General features: G+C 32.2%; 1 protein-coding gene across 2 annotated transcripts in view; it reads left to right on the forward strand.

Annotated features, from left to right (window-relative positions):
• The window catches only part of LOC115883323, a 168,019-nt gene that overhangs the window by 14,797 nt on the left and 126,995 nt on the right, over positions 1-26,227 (forward strand). Inside the window, exon 2 of one of the 2 annotated variants that reach the window (XM_030901670.1) lies at positions 15,801-15,819. The exons of the other annotated variant lie outside the window; for it this stretch is intronic. The gene's annotated coding sequence lies outside the window, so the exon portion shown is untranslated. The remainder of the gene's footprint in view (positions 1-15,800; positions 15,820-26,227) is intronic. 2 annotated transcript variants of the gene reach the window in all.

Genomic DNA, 26,227 nt, shown 5'->3' on the forward strand with positions numbered 1-26,227 from the left:
CATCCTCCACACTTAAATACTTTTGTTTTGTTTTCCTTCACTGTCATCTGACATATGTCTCTAACTAAATCATAAAAATAATAATTTTACTATAATTATCCCAAGTTAGGATAAAACGCGACTTACGACGCCATATTAGTTTTGTATTTCTGTAAATTAGGATTTTAAACAACGTTGCAGTTTGTACTAAATTAGGCTTCTAGCCAACGTCGGTATCCAACGTCGTTTCGACCCAAAAATTATTCTCCAAACTAGTGCAGACTAGGGTTGGCACGTGGTTGTACCGACGTTGCGCCCCGACGTTTGGTCGCGTGACATAACGTTGTCCCGGCGACGTCCAAATGCTGCTTGGGAATATCTGGACAGTTCAAATTTTCCATGGGATTTCCTATATTCCCAACGACGATGCAACACCCGGTATACACCATATAATGATCTATATTAAAAATATCGTTTGATTGAAAAAAGGGCGTCAAAGACGGCTGGGCAACTATAATCGATCATAATCTTTTGAATGAAATAAGAAATGAAAATTTCGTTTTATTATTTTCACAAGAAGTATGCCCTTCGATAATGTATATGAGCAACACTTGTTTTGATAATAGAAATTTAAAAATACATATTCAGAAGAAGAATAACATATGTTCCAAAAAGTTTTTATTACAATTTTTTTGCGGAACGAAAGTTGAAAAAATTAAGTAACGCACAATGAAGCTCATGGAATATATAGTTCGTCAGTGAAAGTGAATTAATTTCACAAGGTATACCGTTTCTAGGTGACATATTATTTAACACTATTATGTCATACAATACCAGACACTGCACAATAATAACAAACATAACGAATATGTTCTAAAAGACTGATTTAAATATATACAATGTGATTGAATTAAAATTTAGTCGCCAGTAAGCGCTACTAAACTCTGTTATATGAAGGGGGATATTTAAACAGAGGATGACAGAAAAAAGGCAGATGACTTACATACCAATCAATTTGTTTCACACTAAAAAATTTTCTAATATTTTTTCAGTTAACTATGGATGGATTTATGCAGGCCCGTTCCTGGGGTATCTGGCGCTTACGTGCAACAGTGCTTTCCATAAAATGAAAAATATACGAAATACTATACATGTACTTCTTTCGAAAATCGACAACTATGAAACTATTATTCCTTCCCCGACACAAACAGTAATTTGTGAGACAGAAAATTGTAGAGAGAAATAAGCCCTATAACATAGGATACAACATTTTAATGAACAGTGCTTTCCATAAAATGAATAAAATGAAAAATATACGAAATACTATACATGTACTGATTTCTTTCGAAAATGACAACTATGAAACTATGATTCCTTCCCCGACACAAACAGTATTTTGTGAGACAGAAAACTGTAGAGAGAAACAAGCCCTATAACATAGAATACAACATTTTAATGAACAGTGCTTTCCATAAAATCAATAAAATGAATAATATATGAAATAATATACATGTACTGATTTCTTTCGAAAATCGACAACTATGAAACTATGATCCCTTCCCCGACACAAGCGGTATATTGTAAGACAGAAAATTGTAGAGAGAAAAAAGCCCTATAAGATAGGATATAACATTTTAATGAACAGTGCTTTCCATAAAATGAATAAAATGAAAAATATACGAAATAATATACATGTACTGATTTCTTTCGAAAATCGACAACTATGAAACTATGATCCCTTCCCCGACACAGACAGTATTTTGTGAGACAGAAAACTGTAGAGAGAAACAAGCCCTATAACATAGGATACAACATTTTAATGAACAGTACTTTCCATAACATCAATAAAATGAAAAATATACGAAATAATATACATGTACTGATTTCTTTCGAAAATCGACAACTATGAAACTATGATCCCTTCCCCGACACAAACAGTAATTTGTGAGACAGGAAATTGTAGAGAGAAACAAGTCCTATAACATAGGATACAACATTTTAATGAACAGTGCTTTCCATAAAATCAATAAAATGAATAATATACGAAATAATATACATGTACTTCTTTCGAAAATCGACAACTATGAAACTATGATCCCTTCCCCGACACAAGTGGTATATTGTAAGACAGAAAATTGTAGAGAGAAACAAGCCCTATAACATAGGATACAACATTTTAATGAACAGTGCTTTCCATATAATCAATAAAATGAAAAATATACGAAATAATATACATGTACTGATTTCTTTCGAAAATCGACAACTATGAAACTATGATCCCTTCCCCGACACAAACGGTACATTGTGAGACAGGAAATTGTAGAGAGAAACAAGCCCTATAACATAGGATATAACATTTTAATGAACAATGCTTTCCATAAAATGAAAAATAAATAGATGAGATCAATATGTTGCCGACAGATTGCCCTAGACTTGTTTATTCGGTGCGGCCAACGCCAAAAAGACGCTAATCAAACTTTATCCTATGTTTAAGTATTTGTTTATTGGCAAGAAAGCGTATCGGTTTTTTGTTACAAAGTACCGATTGACCCTTCGATTTTGCGCCCCCAAAATGTTGTGCCTACGTGCGTGCTAGCACTGCACGCTCGCCAGGAACGGCCCTGGATTTATGTATAAATTCGTCATGCGTCGTTTTGTAATTCGTCATGCGTTTTTAACCAGTCTTATTGGTTTATTTAAAAAATGACGTTTTAAAAAATGATGGTTTATTAATGGTAGATTATTTTCTTTTATCTATGGGTTTATTTCAATATGATTAGACTGACGGAACAATGAACTCGACTTAAGATTTTTGAAACTTATGAAACTTTTGTCAAATTAAGTCAAATAACCAGCGTTCTGAAAAATGATAAATATGTGCTTTTGCATTTTGAATAAAATTGTGTTATTATGTGTTTATTGTGTTTTTAAAAGTTCAGTGGAGGAAACTTAGGAGGTATAGACTCAGAGAGTTGTATTAGCTACCAATAAAGTTTGTATACCATCTACTATCTCGTATAAGTATGGTACTAAAAACTGAAGTAGCTTTAAATAATAATAGCTTTTAATACTGTAGATAGGGGACAAACACAATAGGCCTCACAGGTCACAGTGTTTCCGGCAGAGGACGGCCCCTTGTTGTGAAAAAAAATACTGTAGATATGGTCAAAAGATACTGGTTTTAAAAAGTCAGATCATCAATTATTACAAATAACTTTGCAAATAAAATATAAGCGTTTGTGACGTGGGCTGTCAATTGCGGTAAATGGTGGAGTTCCAAACCTAATTTATTTAAAAATCTATTTTCTGTATAATTTTATTTCCCGTGAATTTCTCAAATATTTTAATATATTATTCTGCTGTTCGGGACGGAGATGAATCCTATAAATCATTAAAATCTTCTGTTATAAATTGTATAACTATAAACTCGACTTTATCTTATTTCTTTTATATTAGCAAATATTAGTTAGAAATTATTTATTTCTATATTTTTGAAGAATTTTTAAAAAAGTCCTAATACAAAAAAATATCTTCTATAAACCTGTCCTATACCGGGTGCGTCTCAAAAGTGGCTCACGCTTATAATTTTTGAGATTTGGTATGTTAATATATGACGTAATATAGGGCTGATTGACTTTATAGACGTATTCAATTGTTTTTGGTCACTTCATGTTTCACCGGAAATGACTACAACTTTTGAGTTTTAAATGGCACCCTCGTTTTTTTGTTTACTTTTTTCGATAGAAAATGACACTCGGAGTAGAATGACATATTATATGTGAACTTTTGACATTTTCTCATATGGTTTGTTTAAAATTGTAACATGCTGTTCATAACGACAATTTGACTCGAAATACCAAATGTGTGGTACCAAATTTTTCGTAAAAAAATGTTTTTTCCAAATATGCTAACGAGCCACCCTCGTTCCGTTTGAAAAAAATGAGATATGATTAAAAATACAATTTGGGCATCTTTAAACCGACCAGGACAAGACACGAAAAACATTAGACGATCAAATCCATTTTTCACACAGCCATGGAACTCTAGATTGAAATTTAAAATTCGATTTTTTTAAGCGAAAATGTCAAAAGTTGACATATGATATGTAATTCTATTCAGAATGTCATTTTCTATCGATTAAAGTAAAAAAATACCGAGGGTGCCATTTAAAAATCAAAAGTTGTAGTCATTTCGGGCGAAACAGGAAGTGACTAGAAGCACTTGAATACGTCAATCAATCCTCTTTTATGCCATATACTAACATACAAAATTTCGTTTTTTTATGTGAAAATATAAAAAAGTTATAGGGATGAGCCAGTTTTGAGATGCACCCGGTAGATGTTTCTTGTCGGACCGCCCTGTATATTTTTAGTAGGTATCTCATTACTATAAATAAGAATTCGATTTCACAATTATAATATGACATTGAGAATTATATCGATTAATTCTTAGATTATATTACAGAGGTTTAATTAATGTCGTGTGCCTGGATTTTAAAACATAAACTACTTTGTAGAATTTTTTTGTTTTGTTAATTAAACCTACTCCAACTTATCTCTACATATGCATACATAAATTGAATAGATCTTTCATTACATATGTCCCAATAGAAATATAGATCTAGTGTTTTAATTTTATTTATAGAGTCGTCGCAAAAATTTAATACTTTTGTGACGTTTGAAAAATATAGTAGATATACAGGGTGAGTTTCCTACGATGTTCTCCAGTGGCGTAACAACAGACTCACGGGCCTGTGTGCAAAAATTTTACCGGGCCCCCTATTACACCTACATATTTCAATACTTATATACTAATCTGAATAATATGCACTCATATTTTAGGTTAGAAATAACATTATCAAATTAATTTTTATATAGTATTATTTATTACTGCAACACAGAATATGTAACCCAAAGCATATAAAATATCAAATAAATAAAAAAGTAAATAAAAACAAAACAAAAAACAACAACAAAACTAACTAAATTAAAATAAACAATGTAAATAGGAACATGAACATGTTAAGAAAGAAGTATTGGGAATTGCCGTCATAACCAGCACAGGTAATCGCGATATTATTTGAAGCAAGGACAAATTGAATTTAAGTGCTATAGCAATTTTTTATGCCCTTCGTATGCAGGGTGCGATAATAAGATATTTTTTTACGAATGGAATACCTTGAACCTACAGGGTATCCCATTTTCATGTGTTTAGTTGCCCTTATGAATAGGTTTTCCAATAGTCGGCTACTTTTTGACAAAATGAGAGATGCCCTAATAGGATTTATCATGGCCCTCTTAGTTACTGAGCTACAGGGTGATTTTAAAAAAGTGGCAGTTTCGGACACCTCTCGTAACTCAGCTGCTTTATCGTCCCCTTAATACAACCATTAGATAACTAGAGTTTTTGTGATTTTGAGTTAACTAGTTTGGCCAGTATAATTTGGCCGTGCTGTTTTTGATGCTATAACTAGCTTAGTTCTATTTCTATTCGATGGTACAGAAATACAGTGACAATACAGCAAATTTCCTTTTTGTCAAATTTAATGCCCTAATGAAAAATCACATATTTCCAGTTATTTTTATTCTGCAAAATATAAAGGAAAACACAGCTCTAAAATTGCACAAGAACAATAAGTTATTTTCGCGATAGCGTGTGCTAGTTAAGTAGTTAAGAAGACATGTGATAGATAAGAACTTAGTTCGGGATCGCCAGATTCGGCTTGATTCGCGATAGCATGCGATAGTTACGCCACTGATGTTCTCTATGGGTATCTCGGAAACTACTGGAGATAGAGAGTCAGTTAAATGGGGAAAGAATTGCAGTTTTGTGGGGTCAGAAATATGCGCCTTTCAGAATTTTGAAAAAGTTCATGGCTTACTAGATATTTCGAAAAAAAACAAATTTTTGCTATTTTAAAAATTGTCTCGATATCCATTATAATCTATTTTAACCAAAAAGTTGTCAGATAACAGTTGTAGATAATCACATCCCTAATGAGTTTGTGTTCTCCGATTTTTTCTAAAGCCTGTCATTTTTGACATATGACACAAGACACAAACATATATTTTTTTAAATGGAAACCATAGTTGGCCATGACTTCATAAAAAGCGCCATTTTTTAAGATTTTTAGCGATATAAGCTATAATATGTTTTTCACAAAATTTTAGAGTTATAGCGAATTTTTATCTTTCTTGACTAATTTCACTTAGTTAGCCATGGAAACAAGTTCAATCATCATTGGTTATTGCACTCAGAAATGTAAAACTGTCACATCCAAACTTTGTAAATTAAAATAAACAAAAATTTTAAATACGCATTTTTCAAATGAAGAAAAACGTGTAGGAATTACTCGTAATACTTTGGTGGCGTTTGAAAAAAAAAGTTAATTTTTGTGAACACCATGGGATCCAAACGGAAACTGGCTTATTAGTTACTGGAAGCACTTTTCGCTACAACCTAACCAAACCAAACTAACAAGGGTTGCTTAATTTATAAACAAGGACATTATAAAAATAATGGTATAAAACTTCATAATAAATATAAGAGAACATTCATAATAAAATGAATTTACGATTTAGGTACTTACTAGAAATTGCCTAGAGATAAATTTTAAAATAATCTGGAAATAATCCAATATTTCCACTTAAAAGAAGATACATTCAATGGAACTGGAATGGCACATAAATAATGTGCTTGCTTTTAACCGGTTTTTATTTAGAATTTGTAATGGTCCAGACGTTTGGAAAACCTTGGCGATATCAGCTTGGTTTTATTTAAAATTCAACGGTAAGTCGGAAGCATATCGATTTTCGTGAGTCTCAGTATTCTTTAGCCTGTAGATTATGCTTTTTTTAATATGGAATACACGACAGTTCATTAAAGATACATTTTTTTTTATTTTACTACTTTTATTTTTTACTCAATATTGCAATAAAAATATAAAACTAATTTGATATAGCGTCTATTAAACCAGATCTTTGAATAAAAAGATTAAGGACGGAGTACATTTTTGTATACAGGGTGTCCCAGAAATAAGTGCAAGTATTTTAAGGAGTGGTAGATCTCGATAAAAGAAACATATTTTCTCTTTATCATTTTTCAAATAAGTCCAAAATAACGGAGTTATTTTACTTTGAAAATTTCCAAAAACAAAATATTTTTTGCTAAAATTTTGAGAACCACTGGATCTTTTTTGGATTTTCTTTCTTGTAAATTTAATCTATTACCTATGTTGCCATATTATCAAAAAATTATGTTTTTTGACTAAAAAATAAAAAAATTTCGCAAAATTTTTCAAAAAATTCCGAATTTAAAAAAAAAATTCGCGAAAAAAAACTCATAGGTGTGTTTCTGGGGTTGAATCGTTGAACTATACTACCAGTTAAAATACTTGCACTTATTTCTGAGACACCCTGTATAAGCATGCCCCAAATGTTAGGGGCGCCGCACCATCTATTTCACGCCAGTCTTCTGCATATCATGACAACCTTTGTGGCTTTGCTGGAAATATTCTTAATATTCATGTTCCATAGAACAACTGCTCAGGGTTTTTCCCGGATATTTGACTTCCTGCGATGGCGGTATTTCTATTCTATCTAGTTGGATTATTTTTCCCTGTAGACCTGAGCTAGACAATGGTGGCCACAATGGCATAAGAACGTTTTGGATGGAGTCAGGGAAGATTTCTACAGATTGACGTCCAAAAAATGACAGTAAATACGATTTACCTCTGAATTAAAATGAGAGATGCAACTGTCTAATATTATACAGGGTGTCCCAGAAATAAGTGCAAGTATTTTAACTGGTAGTGTAGTTCAACCCCAGAAACACGCGTATTAATTTTTTTTTGACAAAAAATTTTTTTTGGGAATTTTTCTTAGTTTTTATTTAAAAAAATAATTGGCTTGATAATATCGCAATATAGGAAGTAGATTAAATTTACAAGAAAGAAAATTCAGAAAAGATCCAGTGGTTCTCAAAATTTTAGCAAAAAATAATTTTTTTCTGAAATTTTCAAAGTAAAATAACTTCGTTATTTTGGACTTATGTGAAAAACGATAAAGAGAAAATATGTCTCTTTTATCGAGATCTACCACCCCTTAAAAAACTTGCACTTATTTCTGGGATACCCCGTATATCTGTAGGTTGGAATAGACGATGCTTACTTATCTACCAGATGTATTGTTGAGATTTTGGGCGATGGCCCAGCTACGTTGAAACACCACTTCCCGATAGATCACCGAAATAAACCCTTTATAGGCTGATGGTAGCTAAATCGATCACTTTAATTTAACCAACGAATCAGTCGCGTGGAAGTGTATTATCCCCAGTTTGTTTGCTATGCTTATTTCTATGCGTGTTCTGGTCATTTAATCAACCATATCTATACGTTGGCCGAATTGGCGCGAAAAGTTAACGTAAGCGGTTGAATATTCGACCAGTGATTATTGGTAACACTGAATTCGCTGTGTGTCATATATGTAGGTAATATTTCGTGTGATAAAAGTTTAAAAATATGGAAACAAATGTATCTGTGGCGTTTATTTCTTTTTATTTTGTGCACCTAATTTACGGCTCGGATAATGTTTTCTAAAATCGTTAACATATCCTGTATATTTTCAATAATTTCTCTTAGGATGCGAGTTTCTTAAAAAACAAAATTTGATTTACTTGATATGGGCATATGTATGAGCAGAGAGCTAACAGAGATAATCAAATTAAATTTACTCTTTTTTCTTACATTGGGTGATAATGATACACATACAGTTAATACATTATATACATACTTCTGTTATATACATAAAAAATGATCATTATAATTATCCATTTGCTTTAACAGTCTCGGGTTGAAAAATGGACCACCACCACCCCACACCCTTATTTGTTAACTTTTTGAAAAATGTTATTAAGAATATATGCCCCCTTTGTGCTACTTTATATATTTTTGAAGTTAATTTGATCAAACTAGAAAATAATTAGTGTTGCCCTATAAAAGGTTAAGCGACGTTAGACGATGCGTGTGGATGGATGAGTAACCGTCTGGAAACTCTATCGTGTTGTTGTTCCATGGCAAGAGTGCAGAATCTATTGACACACACTACTTCATCAAGCCGCGCCGCGCCGGTTCTAGGCCGGATGAGATAAGATATATCGTGAGTAAGAGTCGATATTGACACCCTCCAAGTCGGTAGGCTATTAACAATGATATAGCCGAGAACCGCAATTCAGATTCCGCGCAAATAAAGTAGGCTCCGTCCAGATTAGCCCTAGCAGCAAAAAAGAAACGTTAACTTAAAAATACTTTACTTTACTTTACTTTACTAGAGATTTTGATTGTACTAAAACGTCTTTAAAATATACAGAACTGTTTTAGTACAATAATAATTTAATGTCATTAACATAAAGTCACTTCCTGCTCCTGCAATTATATTGTCTGTACAAGACATCTCATAAATAATTTTCTTTGTTTAATTTAATTTCCGCTTTACGGTACATTTTGCGATAATTTTTGAACCTTCCACCGAACAATTTTTCACTCAATTCCAATTATAACGTTGAAAGAGTTAAAAATTCCATTCTTGCTGGTCTTCGATAGTTCGGAAATGGCAGGCATAGGTGGCGTTTCTAGGTTAGCATACATTAATAATCTAGGGGAAGGAATATATCAACCAGAAATATGGATGAGGTGCGCAGAAATTCTAATAATGTTGGCTGACATGTTCTACCTTTAGGCCTATAGGAAGAGATCATAAAATATTAGTGTTTATAGACTTTAATTAATATTGACCCCCCTCCACCACTAGTGAGGTCCCCGTAATCTCACATGGGGAGATCTTTCAAAATTTGTATATTGAGTATAAATGCGTTATATTTATTAAAAACGCAATCTTCTTCATTATTTTTATTAAGACTAGTAATACCGTATGATAAAAAAAACGGTGTTAGCGATGGCTACGAAATGAAGATCGCTGTCATTTTATATGTAACGGGTATAGCCGGATTAATATGGAAAATCTGCCGCAGCAGATTTTTTGAATCGCACTTAAAGGATCGATTTGATGTCGAATCTAAATAATTCACCTAAATTTTTAGCTCTTTAACTCAAACGGTTTTCGAGATTTTCAAAAAAAAACCTGTTTTTAAATTTTATTTTTATTTTTATAATAAAATTCAAAATTAATTAATGATGATTTTTTTTCTAATTCTTAGAAGTAAATTCTAAGACATGAAAAAATAATATGATCATGATTCTTCAACGAAAAGCCGATTTTTAGCGGAGGAAAGAAAATTAAAATCTTCATTTTTTTAACCTTTGTGAAATATATCACTCACTAAAAATCATCAGAAAATGTTTTTTATACTTCTTTACACTCAGGATTTTTTAGAATTTTTTGAAGTGGTGGAACAATATGAAAGAAATTAAAAATTCATTTTTTTATAATCTTCTGTTTTAACTAAATATTTTCTCATTAAAAATACATCCTTGCCAGAAATAAACAAAAAGATTATTATAAAAAATGAGTCCGAGAAGATTTTAGAAAAAAAAAAGATTTTAGAAAAAAATGAGTTTTTTTTTTTCATATTGTTCCACCACTTCAAAAAATTCTAAAAAATGTTTGAGTGTAAAGGACTATAAAAAACATTTTCTAACGATTTTTAGTGAGTGACATATTTCACAAAGGCTAAAAAAATGAAGATTTTAATTTTCTTTCCTCCGCTAGAAATAGGAGTTTCGTTTAAGAATCATGAAATTATTTTTTCAAGACTTCTAACAATTAGAAAAAAAAACATCATTAATTAATTTTGAATTTTACTATAAAAATAAAATTGAAAAAACGTTAAAACGAGTTAAAGAGCTAAAAATTTAGGAGAATTATTTTGATTCGACACCAAATGGATTCCCTGGGTGCGAGTCAAAAAAGCCGCCGCACGCCGGGTAGATTAGGTTGTATTTCTATGAAAACATTTCCAAAGCACCTTTTGACGGAGAATTTAATGGTTTAAGTATAATTTTTTTAAAATTAATAATTAAAGAGTTAACAACAGAAAAATTGATTTTTTATTAGGGACACCCTCTATATTTTTAATTAACTGAAAAGAATTTAAAATTACCTTTCCAAAAATATAGCACACTTGATATTTTGTTATAATCCCCTCCGAAATACAGAATTTTTAAAAGTTCGCCACTTTTAACATTGTTAATCTAAGCTTTTAACTAGTAGGCTTTGGACCCTTATTGATGATATGCCCTTAATGGAACTCGAAAACATATTTTTCCAGCAAGACGACGCACCGCCTCTGAACGCTGAAGTTATCAGCAAATGTTTGCAGCCAATTTCAAGTATAATAATTGAATAGCTGACCAAGATCCCAGCCGTTGGCCGTCGAGGCCGCCTGACTTAGTGCCCATGGATCTAATCCTATGGATATATTTGCGGAAGAATAAAGGTTCTTTATTCTTCCGTATAATCTAGACAAGAATTAGAAATACTTAGCAGTTATGAGAGGGTATCTTTCACCCCCACTGAGTTAATGAATTCCGCGAGAAATGTTCAAAAACTGCCCCGTCTGTCCATAACAGAAGACGGTCGATATGTCGAACACCTGTAGCAAAATATCATGTCTTGGTTTGCTATTTATTTTTATGGTTATTAGATATATGTAGTTTAAATGTGTTGATGTTGGTTAAATATATTTTAAATTGTTATAAAATTCTGCCTCACCCGTAGCAAATATTATTTTCGTTTTAATTGATGCTCACAGCTAGAATTTTTACCTAGCCGGTGCCGTTCAAATCCTACTTATTTAAAGCCGGCGAATTTTTATATACTCTATATCTCGAAGAGGAATCGAGCAAAATATCAAGTGTGTTATATTTTTGGAAAGGTAATTTTAAATTCTTTTCAATAAATTAAAAATATACAGGGTGTCCCATATAAAAATCAAATTTTTTGTTGATAATACTTAAAATATTAATTTTAAAAAAATTATACTTAAACTATTAAATTCTACGTAAAAAGGTTTTTTAGAAATGTTTTCATAAAAATACAAAATTTTCCTTAGCAAAAAAGTTACAGAGATTTGTTAAAAATGCATATTTTTGAAAAACACCCCATAACTCCGAAACGGTAGCAGATATCGATATGCGGTTTTCACCATCATGTTTTTGACAGAAATTGAGCTCCAGACACCGATATTAGTTTTTGTCTATCTCCTATAGAAAAGGGTGTTTCCATTTAAAAGCGTCGAATTTGACCCACCCTGTACACCATGGCGTAAGAGCATTTTTGGATACGCACTCGTCGAAGCTCATTCTCCTTACCTCCAAATCTCTGTTTAAATCTTAAAACAACCAGAAATAACATAGGTAACTGTTATATTTGAAATTATAGGCAGGTATTTTTTTAATAATTACACAATGAAAATTGTCAATTAAATAAAAAATACAATTTTGTTATTAGCTTGCTTTCTTCCGTACCGTTTTATACTATTTTGTTTTGTGGGTTTTTACAGGATGGCCTTCAATTAATATTAATTGAAATGAATTCATTCAGAAAATATTACATTCCTTAACACTTTTTTAGTGGTAATAACGGCTACAGCTTTTGATTTATTAACTTCTAGATGTAATAAATCTATAATATCTGATAAAATCAGATAATTGTACAAGTTATATGATATAATTAATAATATATACAGTGTGTCAATTTTAAAACTTCCCACCCTTAATATCTTTATTGCAGTTAAAAATATGAAAAATCAGAAATACACGTCAATTTTATTTGTAAGGAGGACACTTTAAATTAATATTGTTAGCCTTTTTCTTTTAACCCCCTAGAAAGGGGAGATGTCACCTTTACAATCCTAAATGGAAATGGGGGTCAAGTGGCACATCGTTTTAAAGGGCGTTTAATTATCTTTTCAGTGGTATCCTACTTTGTTGCTTTTTGTCGAGTGGTTTCCGAATAATCACGTTTAAAAGTTGCAGAAACAATTAAACATGCCTGCATTGAGATTTTGGTTTTCAGTCTAGTGTTTACACAAAAATTATTGCAATGGATTTCCTTAGAGCACAAAAGATTAGTAGATCACATTTCACCACTTACACCCTATCTTATAAGTTGTTCAGAATGTTGTCCATTTTCCTGTTAACAATAATAAACTGTGTTTTCAAACTCCTCTCTAACATTTCGGAAAACTTCACCGGGAATTGACCGGCATTCTGCTGTAATTCGCCTTTTAAGATCATCAATATCAGTAGGCTGTGTTCTATAAACAATGGATTTAAGATGTCCCCAAAGAAAGAAATCTAAGGGTGTTAAATCCGGTGATCTTGGAGGCTATTCAATTGGTCCCCTTCTGCCAATCTATGTACCCGGAAATCTCTCATTTAGGTTGTGAATTGTAAAGAAAATAATGAGGTGGAGCCACCGTCTTGCTGAAATGCTAAAAAATGCTCCTGTATAACTGATTAGAGGTTGCCACTCATTCGAATTTAAGAAAAGAAACGTTAATGTTTATGATGTTTTCTGGTTATTAGTATTTTGACCCCCTAAAAAAAAAAAATTGCAAGTCTAGCACTGTAAAAAGCTAAGATCTCAAATAAAACCAAGTCAGTTACTTTAGTTAGTGTCAATGGAAGTACCTATTCCACAATCAATAATGTTAGGTAATCAATTACCTATTAGCAATGATCATATCAAGTATAGTCATCTTTATTTCTAAGATAATTATAATGACTTGGACAATTGCACGACAACTATAACGCTCAATGTAATATGGCAAAACTTTAAAATTAAAGACACTGTCAGAAGAAGAAGAAGATATTTTATTTCATTAAATTAAATATACTACTATATTTCTATATATATATAGAACTATTCGAACTATAACTATATATAGTTCTATAACTATATATAGCTATAGAATTATAACTATATATAACTATAGAACTATAACTATATATAGTTCTATATATATATAGAACTAGCGTGTACCAGCGACTTCGTTCGCGTCGAATTAATCATTTGTAATGGTGATGATAAAGCAAAGCAAGAATTTCCGATAACATACAAACTGGATAAAATTTTCTCACATTTATGTCAGCATGAGAAAAAACAATATGGCGATATTATTATATAACTTGGTAATATTTGAGGGGTAGTTTCATCTCGTTGGAATTTGACTTCGAAAAATCCGTTTGCCAAAAATAAGTTTTTTACGTCAAGCAATTTAAGCAGAATCGTGGTTAAGAAATTACCCAACTTTTTGGAACACCCTGTATGATTTTTTAAAAAATTTCAAAATATGTAAAAAAACCAAATAAATTATGCTTGCACAAGCGTTTTCCCGAAAGATTAACCGTTTTTTAAATAACAAATATTGTAATATTGGAGGGCCATTTTCACCCTCTTGGAATTTGAGATTCGAGAAACCCCTCCTTATCGAACCTCTACACCCCACAGTCAATCCGTTTGCCAAAAATCAGCTTTAAACGTCAAGCAATTTAAGCAGAATCGTGATTACTCAGTGGTCATATTTTATGAAACACCCTGTATAAATTTATAAAAAATCTTAAAATATGTAAAACAACAAAATAAAATATACGTGTTTAAGAGTTTTTCCGAAAAACTCACCGGTTTTTAAATAAAAAATATTTTAATATTTGAGGGATAGTTTCACCCCCTTAGAATTCGAGTTTCGAAAAATCCCTTCTTATCGAACCTCTACACCCTAAAGTCAATCTGTTTTCCAAAAACCCGCTTTTTACGTCGAGCGCTTTAAACAGGATCATGATTAATCAATGACCAGATTTTTCGGAACACCCTGTATACATTTTTAAAAAATCTTAAAATATGTAAAAAAACAAAATAAAGTATACGTGTTTAAGCATTTTTTCGGAAACTTGACCGTTTTTTAAATAAAAAATATTGTAATATTTGAGGGGTGGTTTCACCCTCTTGGAACTGGAATTTCGAAAAATCCCTTCTTATCGAACCTCTACACCCTAGAATCAACCTGTATGCCAAAATTGAGCTTCTTACGTTGAGTGGTTTGAGCAGGAACGTGATTAATCAGTATGTCAGTCACTTAAGGATTTTATATATTGGTATAGATTTATTACATACCTATCTACTAATAACATTTTTTGTAAATTATTAAATTATATTTTTAGAGTATATAATTACAGTGCTCCCAAAATCGTGGCCTTTCTACTAAAATATACTATAAGCTTCGTTATGGTTAATTAGTATATAGGTTACGGACTGGCCAACTGATGATAGATTTGCATCCGACACGCAACTTAGCTAATATAATAAAGTGTTGCTTATTACCATTAGTCTGACAAGAAAATCATTTAATTGTAGATAAAATAGATTTAGTGCATGCAGATTTTGTATAACGGATTACGTAAATAACATGAATAGTAATAGTTCCAAACATAATTTTGTAGCATGTTTTTTAAACTATGCTAATATCTTTTTCAATAATAGATTTATCTCATTTTTTTTCTTCTTATTGGGTAGTGTGTTGAGGAATGGTTAGCAAGAACTCTCACTTTTAGTTGGCCAAGAAAGATCGGACCATTGATGTAGATTGAAGTATAGTAGCTTTCTGCATTGTTGAGATAATATCTTCAGACAAATTTATTATTTTTAAACTATTCTTTAGATGACTTGGTACTAAGCCCGTCGACGACATAATTATTGGGACCACAATTACCTTTATCATATCTCATATTTTTTGCACTTCTTCTCGAAGTTTACTGTATTTCTCTATTTTTTCTTGATATTTCTGATGTATATTATTATTTGCAGGAATTGACATTTCAATCAGGTAAGTAATTTTTTTCTCTTTATCTACCAGAGTAATGTCAGGCCTATTATGACTCACTATTTGGTCGGTAAGTATAGTCCTATGCCAGTATACTTTATATCTCGAATCATCCTCAACACTGGCCCATTAGCGTAACTAGCAATTTATCCTGAGGTGGGCCTGGGGGGGCCTAGGGCTTTTGTTTTTTAAAAAATGAAAAATAATTTAAAAAAACACATTTTTTGAATAAACTGTTTACATGAATTCTCTATCAATAAATTTCATAGACTTGGTTATCAAACCGTGTTCCCGTAGATTACTTAAACACCTACAAATTTTCTAAAAAAATAAAAATTAACACATTTTTTGAACACAACAAAATAATATTAACTAAACAAAACTAAAAAACGTCATTTTTACTGCATCACAAGCAAATAAAAATTAATACGTAGCCAAGAGTCATAATTCAGGATTTCTCTGGGGGGTGCCCAGCAGTAACTGGGGGCGGCACCCCCGGGCTCTCCTGTAGTTACGCCAATGCACTCGGCCGGGTCGTATTGATAATATGGTGTATCTTCCTTAAAGGCTGATTCATGGTACACCGGGCCGTACCCGAGCCGGGCACGTTCCGTAAAGTAGACACCGAGCCACGTCAGGGCCTTCAATATATGCTACACCGAGTGGACAACGGGGATCATGTCCGTGCCGATTATATTCTAGAAAACAGTGTTGCCGCAGTGGTACATTTGTACCAAATTTGATACTTTTAATTCTATTTGGTACAGTAGTACTACATTTTCAAATCCAGGATGATTTGGTACAATAATTATTTCCCACGCGCACCGAAATTGAATAGATATTTAATAATTATTGTCGTTGATATTGCATTAAACGCGCTTACCGATACCATTCGGAGAAAATCCGCATTAATTAACGACGTATTATAAACGTTGTAATGTCTATAGCGTTGCCTATATTAAATAACCCGAAGAAAAAACTTGAAAATTTACTGTTTCTAACATGCTTCTATATTTGCGTTTTTTTTAAATAAAATTTAAGTTTTCCAAGTATTGTGTGTAGTATTAGAATTACTTAGAATTCTTCAACCTATACATACTTATAATTGGGTTTTCTGAATTTCTATTTCATGTTTTTCGTCTCGATTTGTGTCTTTCTCCAGGAAGTTTTTTTATGTAGAAATTTATGAAGAAATTCACAGCGACCAAACCGGTTAAAGTCATTTGCAGATGTATTTTGTTGTGCTTTAAAAAATTGTACCAAAGTGGTACATTTTTACTTTATAATGTGGTACGCGCTAAAAGTTGGGTGCGGCAACACTGCTAGAAAACAGTCGCTATAGGCACAAGAATAGATATCAACCAGAAGCCTAACTTATAGTTTGCGCGGGAAACATCGCCTAACCTAAAAATAGCGGTAGAACCTGTCAACGCACTGGCGTTCGCAGTTCACTTATGTTTTGCGTTTTGCTGAGAGCAGTAGCTGTTCGTCTTTCGTAAATATTGAATATTGTAGTTTGTGTTGTTTTATAACTGAACGGAGCGAATAGTCTGGAATAGTTATTAAATATTTGTTGTGCTAGGTACATTATTTATAATAACTTCAAAGACTACTGGTTCAGTTTGTGCCTCAAGAATGTGCAAAAGCCGGAGTTATGTTTCGCCAGGACGCAAAATGTTTTACGATACGTTTGTGAATATTTAATAAAAAAATGTTTGAGTATACATTCATGTGATATATGTACCAAATATGCAAAGGCACACAGTGAGTTAGATGATACATCGTTGTTTTGCCATTTACGTGCCTATGAAAATAATAAAGAGTGAAAATAATAATTTAGATATTTTTGGCAATCTTCAGATGTCACAGACAATTTTGTATCTTATGTTTCTTCATTAGAACCTGTTTTTAGTAAATATTATGAAGAATATGGGACAAGACATTTTATTAAAGAAATATATATAATATGCAAATAAATTAATTTCAAACATCCATGTACTAGTTTTCCCTAAAATATGTAACTAAATTATATCTGCTTTTATGAAATTGTATTATACATTAAAAAAGATAAACCTTAATTTTAAAACAGCCAATAAAAACAAAACTAATTATATGGAGGCATGAATAAATACCTAAGTATTCTGGCTAGCGATTCTGTAAACATATTTTCTGTCTAGTGACTCATCAATCGTATACAAATAGCATAGGCTAGACAGGAAATTTCTTGCTACTGGAGCTTACAGAATCCCACCGCTGATGTTAGCTTGTTTATTTATTTCGTTTGAAACTTAAATGAACACCTACCCTATCTTTACAGGATGTTTTAAAACGGGCCAATTGAAGGTAAGTATCTCAAGCGTCCTTATAAAGAACCCAAAGTTTTAAATTTCAACCAAATCTCTTCTTATATTAAAAAATCCGCCATATTGGATCCGCTAATTTGATTTTTTTTCTTCAAAAATATTATAAAAGTGTCACCGGAACTCAATACGTGTGCAACATTTCGGAAAAATTGGGATAATAGAAGTGATCAATAAAGCTGCTGCCAGATTTGCAACAAACAAAGGTATGGTAAAGTTAAATAAAATCGTTTAAAAATATAAACTATTTTTATACCGCGATATCTCTAATGGTTTACTAATGCAGTGTTTTTTATCGCTGGCAATAAGTTTTACATTAAAAATATTACTCCATAAAATATGTTGGGACATTTGTACTAAACCAATATTACAGCATCTTAAACAAATTAGCCTTTACTTTTAACTTTAACAAACTCACCTATTAAAGTTTTAAGCAGTAGTTTTATTAACTGCCGAATGATATTAATTAATTCTATACTTTTCAATTTACAACAAAAAAATAAATACGACTCTGTATACATTCAACGGAAATTTATTAAGTACGTCTCTGTGTTCTACCGCTATTAAATGGCGGCCCAATTCGTGAAACGTCACGGATTTCAGCTCCAGTTAGGTTTCTGGTTGATATCTATTCTGTGCTATAGGCCCGTAGACGAACGAAGTATTTAGCCCGGGCGACTCATTTATGTTTGCCGCAACGGGGCCGGACCGTAGCGGATCCGAGGAAAAATGTACACCGACATTTCTCGGACGGGGCACGGACGCGTTCCGGCGCAGCTCGGCCCGTGCTCGGCTTAGCATGAATGCATAAGTATAAATAACATTTGACAATGTTTGGCCGTGCCTTCACCGTCGCACGGCCCCGGCCCGTCACGGTGTACCATGAATCAACCTTAAATAACATTTGACAATGTTTGGCCGTGCCTTCACCGTCGCACGGCCCCGGCTCGTCACGGTGTACCACGAATCAGCGTTAATTCCTGTTTGAATCAGTAAGCTCTGATGAATAATACCTGCCACTTGATTATGCCTTTTTAAATACTTTGTTCTTGCTAATATCCCACAGGCTGATAAAATATGGTCTATGGGTTGTTTATACTAGTTGTTTACGATATTCTCCGATGGTGGCAGTACCGTCAGAGAATGCACCAAGCCTATAATACTCTTCAGGCGAACAACACAATCTCAGTAACGTATATTAAACTTATATTTTATTATTACGTTGCGTTTCAATTTATTTAAAAATTAAGTAATCTTCTGTATAACTTTTTGTTCCGTTAATTTTTCCGATATTTTAATAGCTATTCTGCTATTCGGGGTGGAGAAGAATCCAACAAATCAGAGATCATTTAAATCGGTCCAATCCAGTTATAAATAGTTTGTATAATCTATTTAGATCTTATTTTATTCTCCGTCTTTATTTTATAACACAGGGTGGTTCGAACTGTATTCCGGAAACTTCGGCAACATATTCTGCAGATAAAAATAAGTAAAAAACTTCGTATAAATATATGCTCTAAAATGCTTAGTTTCGGAGATACAGGATGTAGAAGTTTCATTTTTATTTTGATTTTTTGCAAATAATTTCTGAAGTAACGTCAATATTTGGATGCAAATTGGTGTCTGTAAGTTTTTTGACATGAGAAATTTGATTTTGATGTCGATATGAAAAAATTAAATTAAAATTCTCTTGTCAAAAAACTCGCAGGCACCAATTTTCATCAAAATATTTACATTACTTCATAAATTATTTGGAAAAAATCGAAGTAAAAATGAAACTTCTACACTCTGTATCTCCGAAAGTAAGCATTTTAGGACTTTTTTACTTATTTTTATCTGCACAATATGCTACCGAAGTTTCCGGAATACAGTTCGGACCACCCTGTAGACTTTGATTAAGAAAAAAGATGTATTCAATTAAAAAGCATAACATTGACCCAAGTTAACCGAAGGAAAATTCCCTGAACTTGAACAAACCGACAAAATTCGACATTGTTTTGTTGCACGCCCACAGATCAACCTTAAACTTGGAAGATCTCCCATATTTTGATTAGCCCTGGCCTGCTTAGATGCCATCGTTTCTTAGACAATATTTTCCTTGAATCCCATTGACCGGATTTCTTATACAGGGTGTCGATGGCAGAGCTTGCATTTGAAAATTAAGAAAAAAGATGTTTTAAAATTAAATTCTATATAACTTGAAAACAGTGTTACTTGATATATAGGAACATGATATAAATTAATAGGGAATAAATAAGTATTGGCTGATGAAATAAAAAAGTGCATTCCATTTGAATAAAAAGAGTTGTGATAACTTTTTCATGAATTAATTGTGATATTTTGTGTTATATTGCTGTCAGCTACAGCCAATGACGTAAGACTTTTTGGAAATTTTGTTTTTGAAATAATAGCCACATGCCTTCTCTTTAAGGTACAGTGTTTGTAACTATCACTAATTTAGACGATTGAGCCGTTAATTGAAAGAATTGGGAAGATACGCAACCTAATGGGCGAATTCGTGACAAGGCTGATTTGATTTCCCCTTACGTCTCAAATGCTGTACGGTGGAACCACCAATTGTTCTGCGGCCAACGCATTAAACACTTATTTTCTCTAATTCGGCCAGCGAAGGCATTTCGGACAGACGGTGTGGAATTGAAAGCGACAGTGTTGCCATATTGAAATGTGTAATATACTCTGTTTTTTTTCTCAAGTAAGATTTCGACAGACGATGACAGAAGAAAAGCAGATGACGTCCCATACCAATCTATTTATTTTACTAAAAAAGTTTCTAATAATTTTTAAGTTAATTATGGATGGGTTTAAATATAAATCCGTCATGCGTCGTGTCTTGTTGTTTTTAACCAGTTTTATTGGTTTATTTAAAAAATGACAGATCGTACTTTTTATTTAACAATTTTATTGGTTTGACGGAACGATGAACGACAAACGGACGCCGATGCGTATGAACTCGCCTTTAGATTTTTGTCATTTTTGACGCTTGTCAAAGTCTTGCCAAATTATGGATTATAATTTTGTGTCAACTTTTGTCAAATACCCTGCGTTTTGGAAGATGATGCATTTTGATTCGTATTATTACGTGTGTTTTGTGTCTTTTGAAGTCAAGTGGAGGAAAAATCGAGTGAAAATTAACTGTAGACCCAGAGCACAGTTTATGGTTAATACTCGCTGCCCAGGCAGAAAGTCTATACACCAGTGAAGTTACCATCGATAAAGTTTGTATACCGTCTCGTCGTAGATAAGTGCATCTCGTATATGGTAGAAGGATCATACTAAACACATACTAAAAACTGGAGTAGCTGTAAAATATCGACATCACACGATAGGTAAATAATGGATTTTAGTACTGCAGAAACATAATGTCAAAAGGTACTGGTTTAAAAAAATTAAGATTAACATTATTTAATCAACCTTTAAGGTATAAAATTTGGTAAGTGTTATTATTAATAAAATAGTTTGTTTTATTTATGTTGTTTTATTTATTCCTGTCAAATATTATGTACATAAGTTATATTCAGTGGCGGATACAGAGGGGGGGCCCATGGGGCCCGGGCCCCCCCTAAAATCTGTAAATTGGGTTAAATATTAGTTTTTTTGGTAAAAATGGCGCCTTAAAAGGCATATTTTGCATTATTTTTTATTTGGGCCCCCCCTAAAATAAATTTCTGTATACGCCCCTGGTTATATTGATAAATATAATCATAAATGCGGGAAGTTTCATGAAGCTTGAAAGTAAGAAATAGTTCTTTTTATATTTTTTTGGTATGTGGATGTGGTGTCTTGTTCTTGTCTGTTTCGTCTTACCACATACCGTTTTTTGTTAAATAAAATAACTCGATTACATTTTTTTAGTTTTATACAGTTTTTTCACAATATTTTGAAATAATCACTTGTCAGTCAAATTTTAAATATATTAATTTCCTGCTATGCGTTCCAGTTCTACCAACTTATTTCTTTGTAAAATAAAATAAACTACTTTGAAATTAAAACGTCTATCACTGTTAAGGATCTTGTCGTTGGACAGACTATATCTGTAATACGTTTGACGAAAATATCTTTCAATGAAAAATCCGCGTTTGTGTATTGAAAATTTATTCGTGTTAAACAGAGAATAAACAACAAAACGTATTATCGAAAAAAGTTATTTAGTTGGCTTGGAAATGGCGATTATTGACATTTACGATAATATTTTACAGTTGAAATAACAGCGATCTTCATTTCCAAGCTAACTCTGATGCCGTTCTTTGTTTAATCATATAATATTATATTAAATTGTTATTAAATTGGCAACAAACACTTTGTCAACGAAAAACAGAACTACGGTACAGTATTATTTATCCGCTGCGCTGTAAAGTACTATCAGCGCGCAGCTGCGCAGATCGATTTAGATCGAACTTTAGACGATGTAAACTAAAACAGGACAGGCTGACGGCAACGCCAGCTACATCTCGGTCATGTTTTGTGCCACGAAATCGCCCATAAGGTTGCGCATCTTGTTATTTCTTTAATCAACGGTTGAGCTATACAACTTTTCTTTGAGAGATTGATCTAAAAATTTTAAATATTTTCTGTCTCAAAAACGGCTAATTTTGCATATAGAGTGTTTTATATCAAAATTCATTATATTTTACAGAAAGTTTAACTCTATAAGATATCTAACTCTATAACTATCTGGAAAAATGGGGATATCCGTTAAAATTGAAAAATAAAAAAGTTGCTGTCAGATTCCGGTACTTCCGGTTCCACCATAGTGAAAATATGTTTAATCGAGGGATCTTTTTTCTATTGTAAACCAATGATTGTCAGAAAATTAGTAATACTCTCTCCTAATATTTTTATTGAAAGAAGAATTTGCATTGGAAATTGATATTATTTTAACAGTAAAAATCAAATCTCGCTTGACCATAAAGCTTTTTTGATTGTACAGTATAAATTTTATTAATTTACAAATGTTTTTGTGTAAAACAGATGTATAAAAAATACTAAAACAAGTTATAATATATTGGGATTAAACATTTATTAGGATTAATAATTAGCAATATAAAAAATAGTCCTTGTTAGCCACAATATATAGATATTTATATAACTTGTTATCGTATTGACTGGGACAATAATACAGATATTTTTAAACTCTGTTTATTATTGAACAGTATTATGTATCAGCTGTTGGATCAAGGTGAAAGAAACATCAGGTGTTCAATGTATTTCAATCCATACGACATATAAAACGATATTTGACATTTTGGCACGTTTGGCATAGCTTCAAGTCTTTTATGTTTTAGGATATTTTAAGATAATATACTCTGTGACAAAAAAAGGAGTACACCTATATATATATATATATATATATATATATATATATACCCTATGTAAATTTTATATATATATATATATATACCATGTAGTGCATCGGAACGTGGGACATAGGAAACCCCATGTAAATTTTAAAAAGGTCAAATATTCTCCTAACTCCCCAGATTATTTTATGCAAAAATTGTATTAGACTTTTTTGAATAGGCGTTAAAGTTGTACTGTCGTCTAGAATTTCGTTTTATTTGGAATAGGCATTTAAAAGTTATTTGCCAAACCAAAATCTACCTTGAAATTACTAAAAATTTATAATACGGTCCAGAGAAAGCTATAATAAAAATACCAGCAAAAATATGATTTTGTTATGTAAAATTCGATGTCACATTTTTTTTTGTTTACAAAAATTTCTGTGGAATCTTTTGAAAAAGGTGGTTATTTTTTTCTGAATTTGAATGAACATCTACAAAAGAATTAGTTGAACTGATAATCGTATTCGCGGTGCATGACTGTGTGTTACATCCACAATATCGAAAGGGATAATCGAAATATTTGTAACACAAGGAACTTTATTAAACTATACTAATTAATAAAAGGTTTGCATAATTCCCCATTCACAGCCAAACAATACTCCAAATGATTGTGAAATTCACGCCTCACAATACGAAACTGTTAAGGGGAGAATCTTTAGCATTCTACAGAGGTGTCGTTTTCAGTCCACCTAAATTTCTGTATTTAATATGCCAACAAAGACAGGTTTTGAGTGTTCTCCACAGGAAGAAGTCGTTCGGCGAAAGATCCTGTGGTCTTTTCCTACTGTATCTCCAATACAAGAGAGTAAATGTTTTTCTTTTCTTCAACATGAATATAATATTGAAGTCATTGTTATTTTCTTCCTGTTCAATTATATTTGCCTTCTCACTTCCATGTGCATAATACCTTTGTGCCTTTAATTTAATTTCAAATCTCTGGTTTATTCTTTAAACTGTTGACTTATTAGGTATAGGATTTCCAGAGACTGAGCTGCGAACATATCTAACACAGCAGGAATACTATTTCCAACAACATGCCGTTTAATCATCGTAACTTTTTTAGAAGTTTGGTTTGGTTTAGCAAAATTTATAATTATTTTATACAAAATTACTCTGTTTGGTACCTTCAAATTTTTGTAAATAAAATGTGAATCTCGTAGAACGCATGCATAACTGAATAGTCGCAGAGCTTAAAGCAACCTGTTTAATAGCCTGCCTCAATAACTGTTAGTCGTTAAGAAGGAAGGATAAATCAGTGAAAGTCCATAAAACGTGACCACTCATAAAAAAGAAAAGCAGAAAAGTACTTTGCCAGAATGGCCCTAGCAGCCTAGGCGACGCAACTCTCTCCTGAAAAGGAGAGTTTGAGAAGAAAGAAGAAGAAGAAAATGTGACACCGAATTTGACAATGACACAATCACATTTTTGCTAGTATTTTAATTGTAGCATGATTGTAGCTTTCTATGGGCCTGTATTATCAATTTTACTAATTTGAAGGTAGATTTTTGCAAATGCATTGATTTTTGCAATGCGTCGATGTCCTCTTGGGGTATATATATGTTCTTCGAGCGAGGCCACTGATCTGCAATGGTGTGAGTGTTCGCGATCTCTGAGAGCCAAAATTCTTAATCGGCGATCTTGAAGGGCTGGTTCTGGTTTCTCTGCGAAGTCTAGATCCTTCCGCTCTATACCCTCGCCCTTCTTGAGTCCACACTTAGCAACACCGTAATACGGCATTTAAATATCTGTTGGTTCTTCTGGATTTTTTTTTCTATGGTATTCCCCAGAAATTCTTCAGTTTATCATTTTGTATACCGGGTGCGTCTCAAAAGTGGCTTACCCCTATAACTTTTTTATTTTTTCAGATAAAAAAACGAGATTTGGTATGTTAGTATATGACATAAATTAGGATTGATTGACGTATTCAAATTTTTTTTGGTCACTTTCTGTTTTACCGGAAATGACTACAACTTTCGATTTTTAAATGGCACCCTCGGTATTTTTTTTATTTTATTTAATAGAAAATGACATTCTGAATAGAATGACATATCATATGTCAACTTTTGACATTCTCGCTTAATAAAAAATCGTATTTTAAAATTCAATCTAGAGTGCCATGGCTATGTTAAAAACACTAATTCTTAATCAGGGAGCCTTGGAAAAATAGATTTGATCGTCTAATATTTTTAGTGTCTTGTCCTGGCCAGTTAGAAAATGCTCAAATCGTATTTTTAATCACATCTCAATTTTTTCAAAGGGAACGAGGGTGGCTCATTAGCATATTTGGAAAAAGCATTTTTTTACGAATAATTTGATACCACACACTTGGTATTCCGAGTCAAATTTCCGTTACGAACCGCAAGTCATAATGTCAAAAAAACCATATGCGAAAATGTCAAAAGTTGACATATGATGTGTCATTCTATTCAGAATGTTATTTTTTATCCAGTAAAGTAAAAAAATACCGAGGGCGCCATTTAAAAATCCAAAGTTGTAGTCATTTCCGGTGAAACAGGAAGTGACGGAAAACAATTGAATACGTCAGTCAATCCTAATTTATGTCATATACTAACATACCAAATCTCGTTTTTTTATCTGAAAAAATAAAAAAGTTATAGGGGGTGAGCCACTTTTGAGACGCACCCGGTATACCGTATGATAAAAAAAGGCGTCCAGTTAGCTTGTAAATCA

This window comes from Sitophilus oryzae, unplaced genomic scaffold (genome assembly GCF_002938485.1).
Source record: "Sitophilus oryzae breed Bouriz unplaced genomic scaffold, Soryzae_2.0 scaffold_186_pilon_pilon, whole genome shotgun sequence".
Taxonomy (NCBI): Eukaryota; Metazoa; Arthropoda; class Insecta; order Coleoptera; family Curculionidae; genus Sitophilus; species Sitophilus oryzae.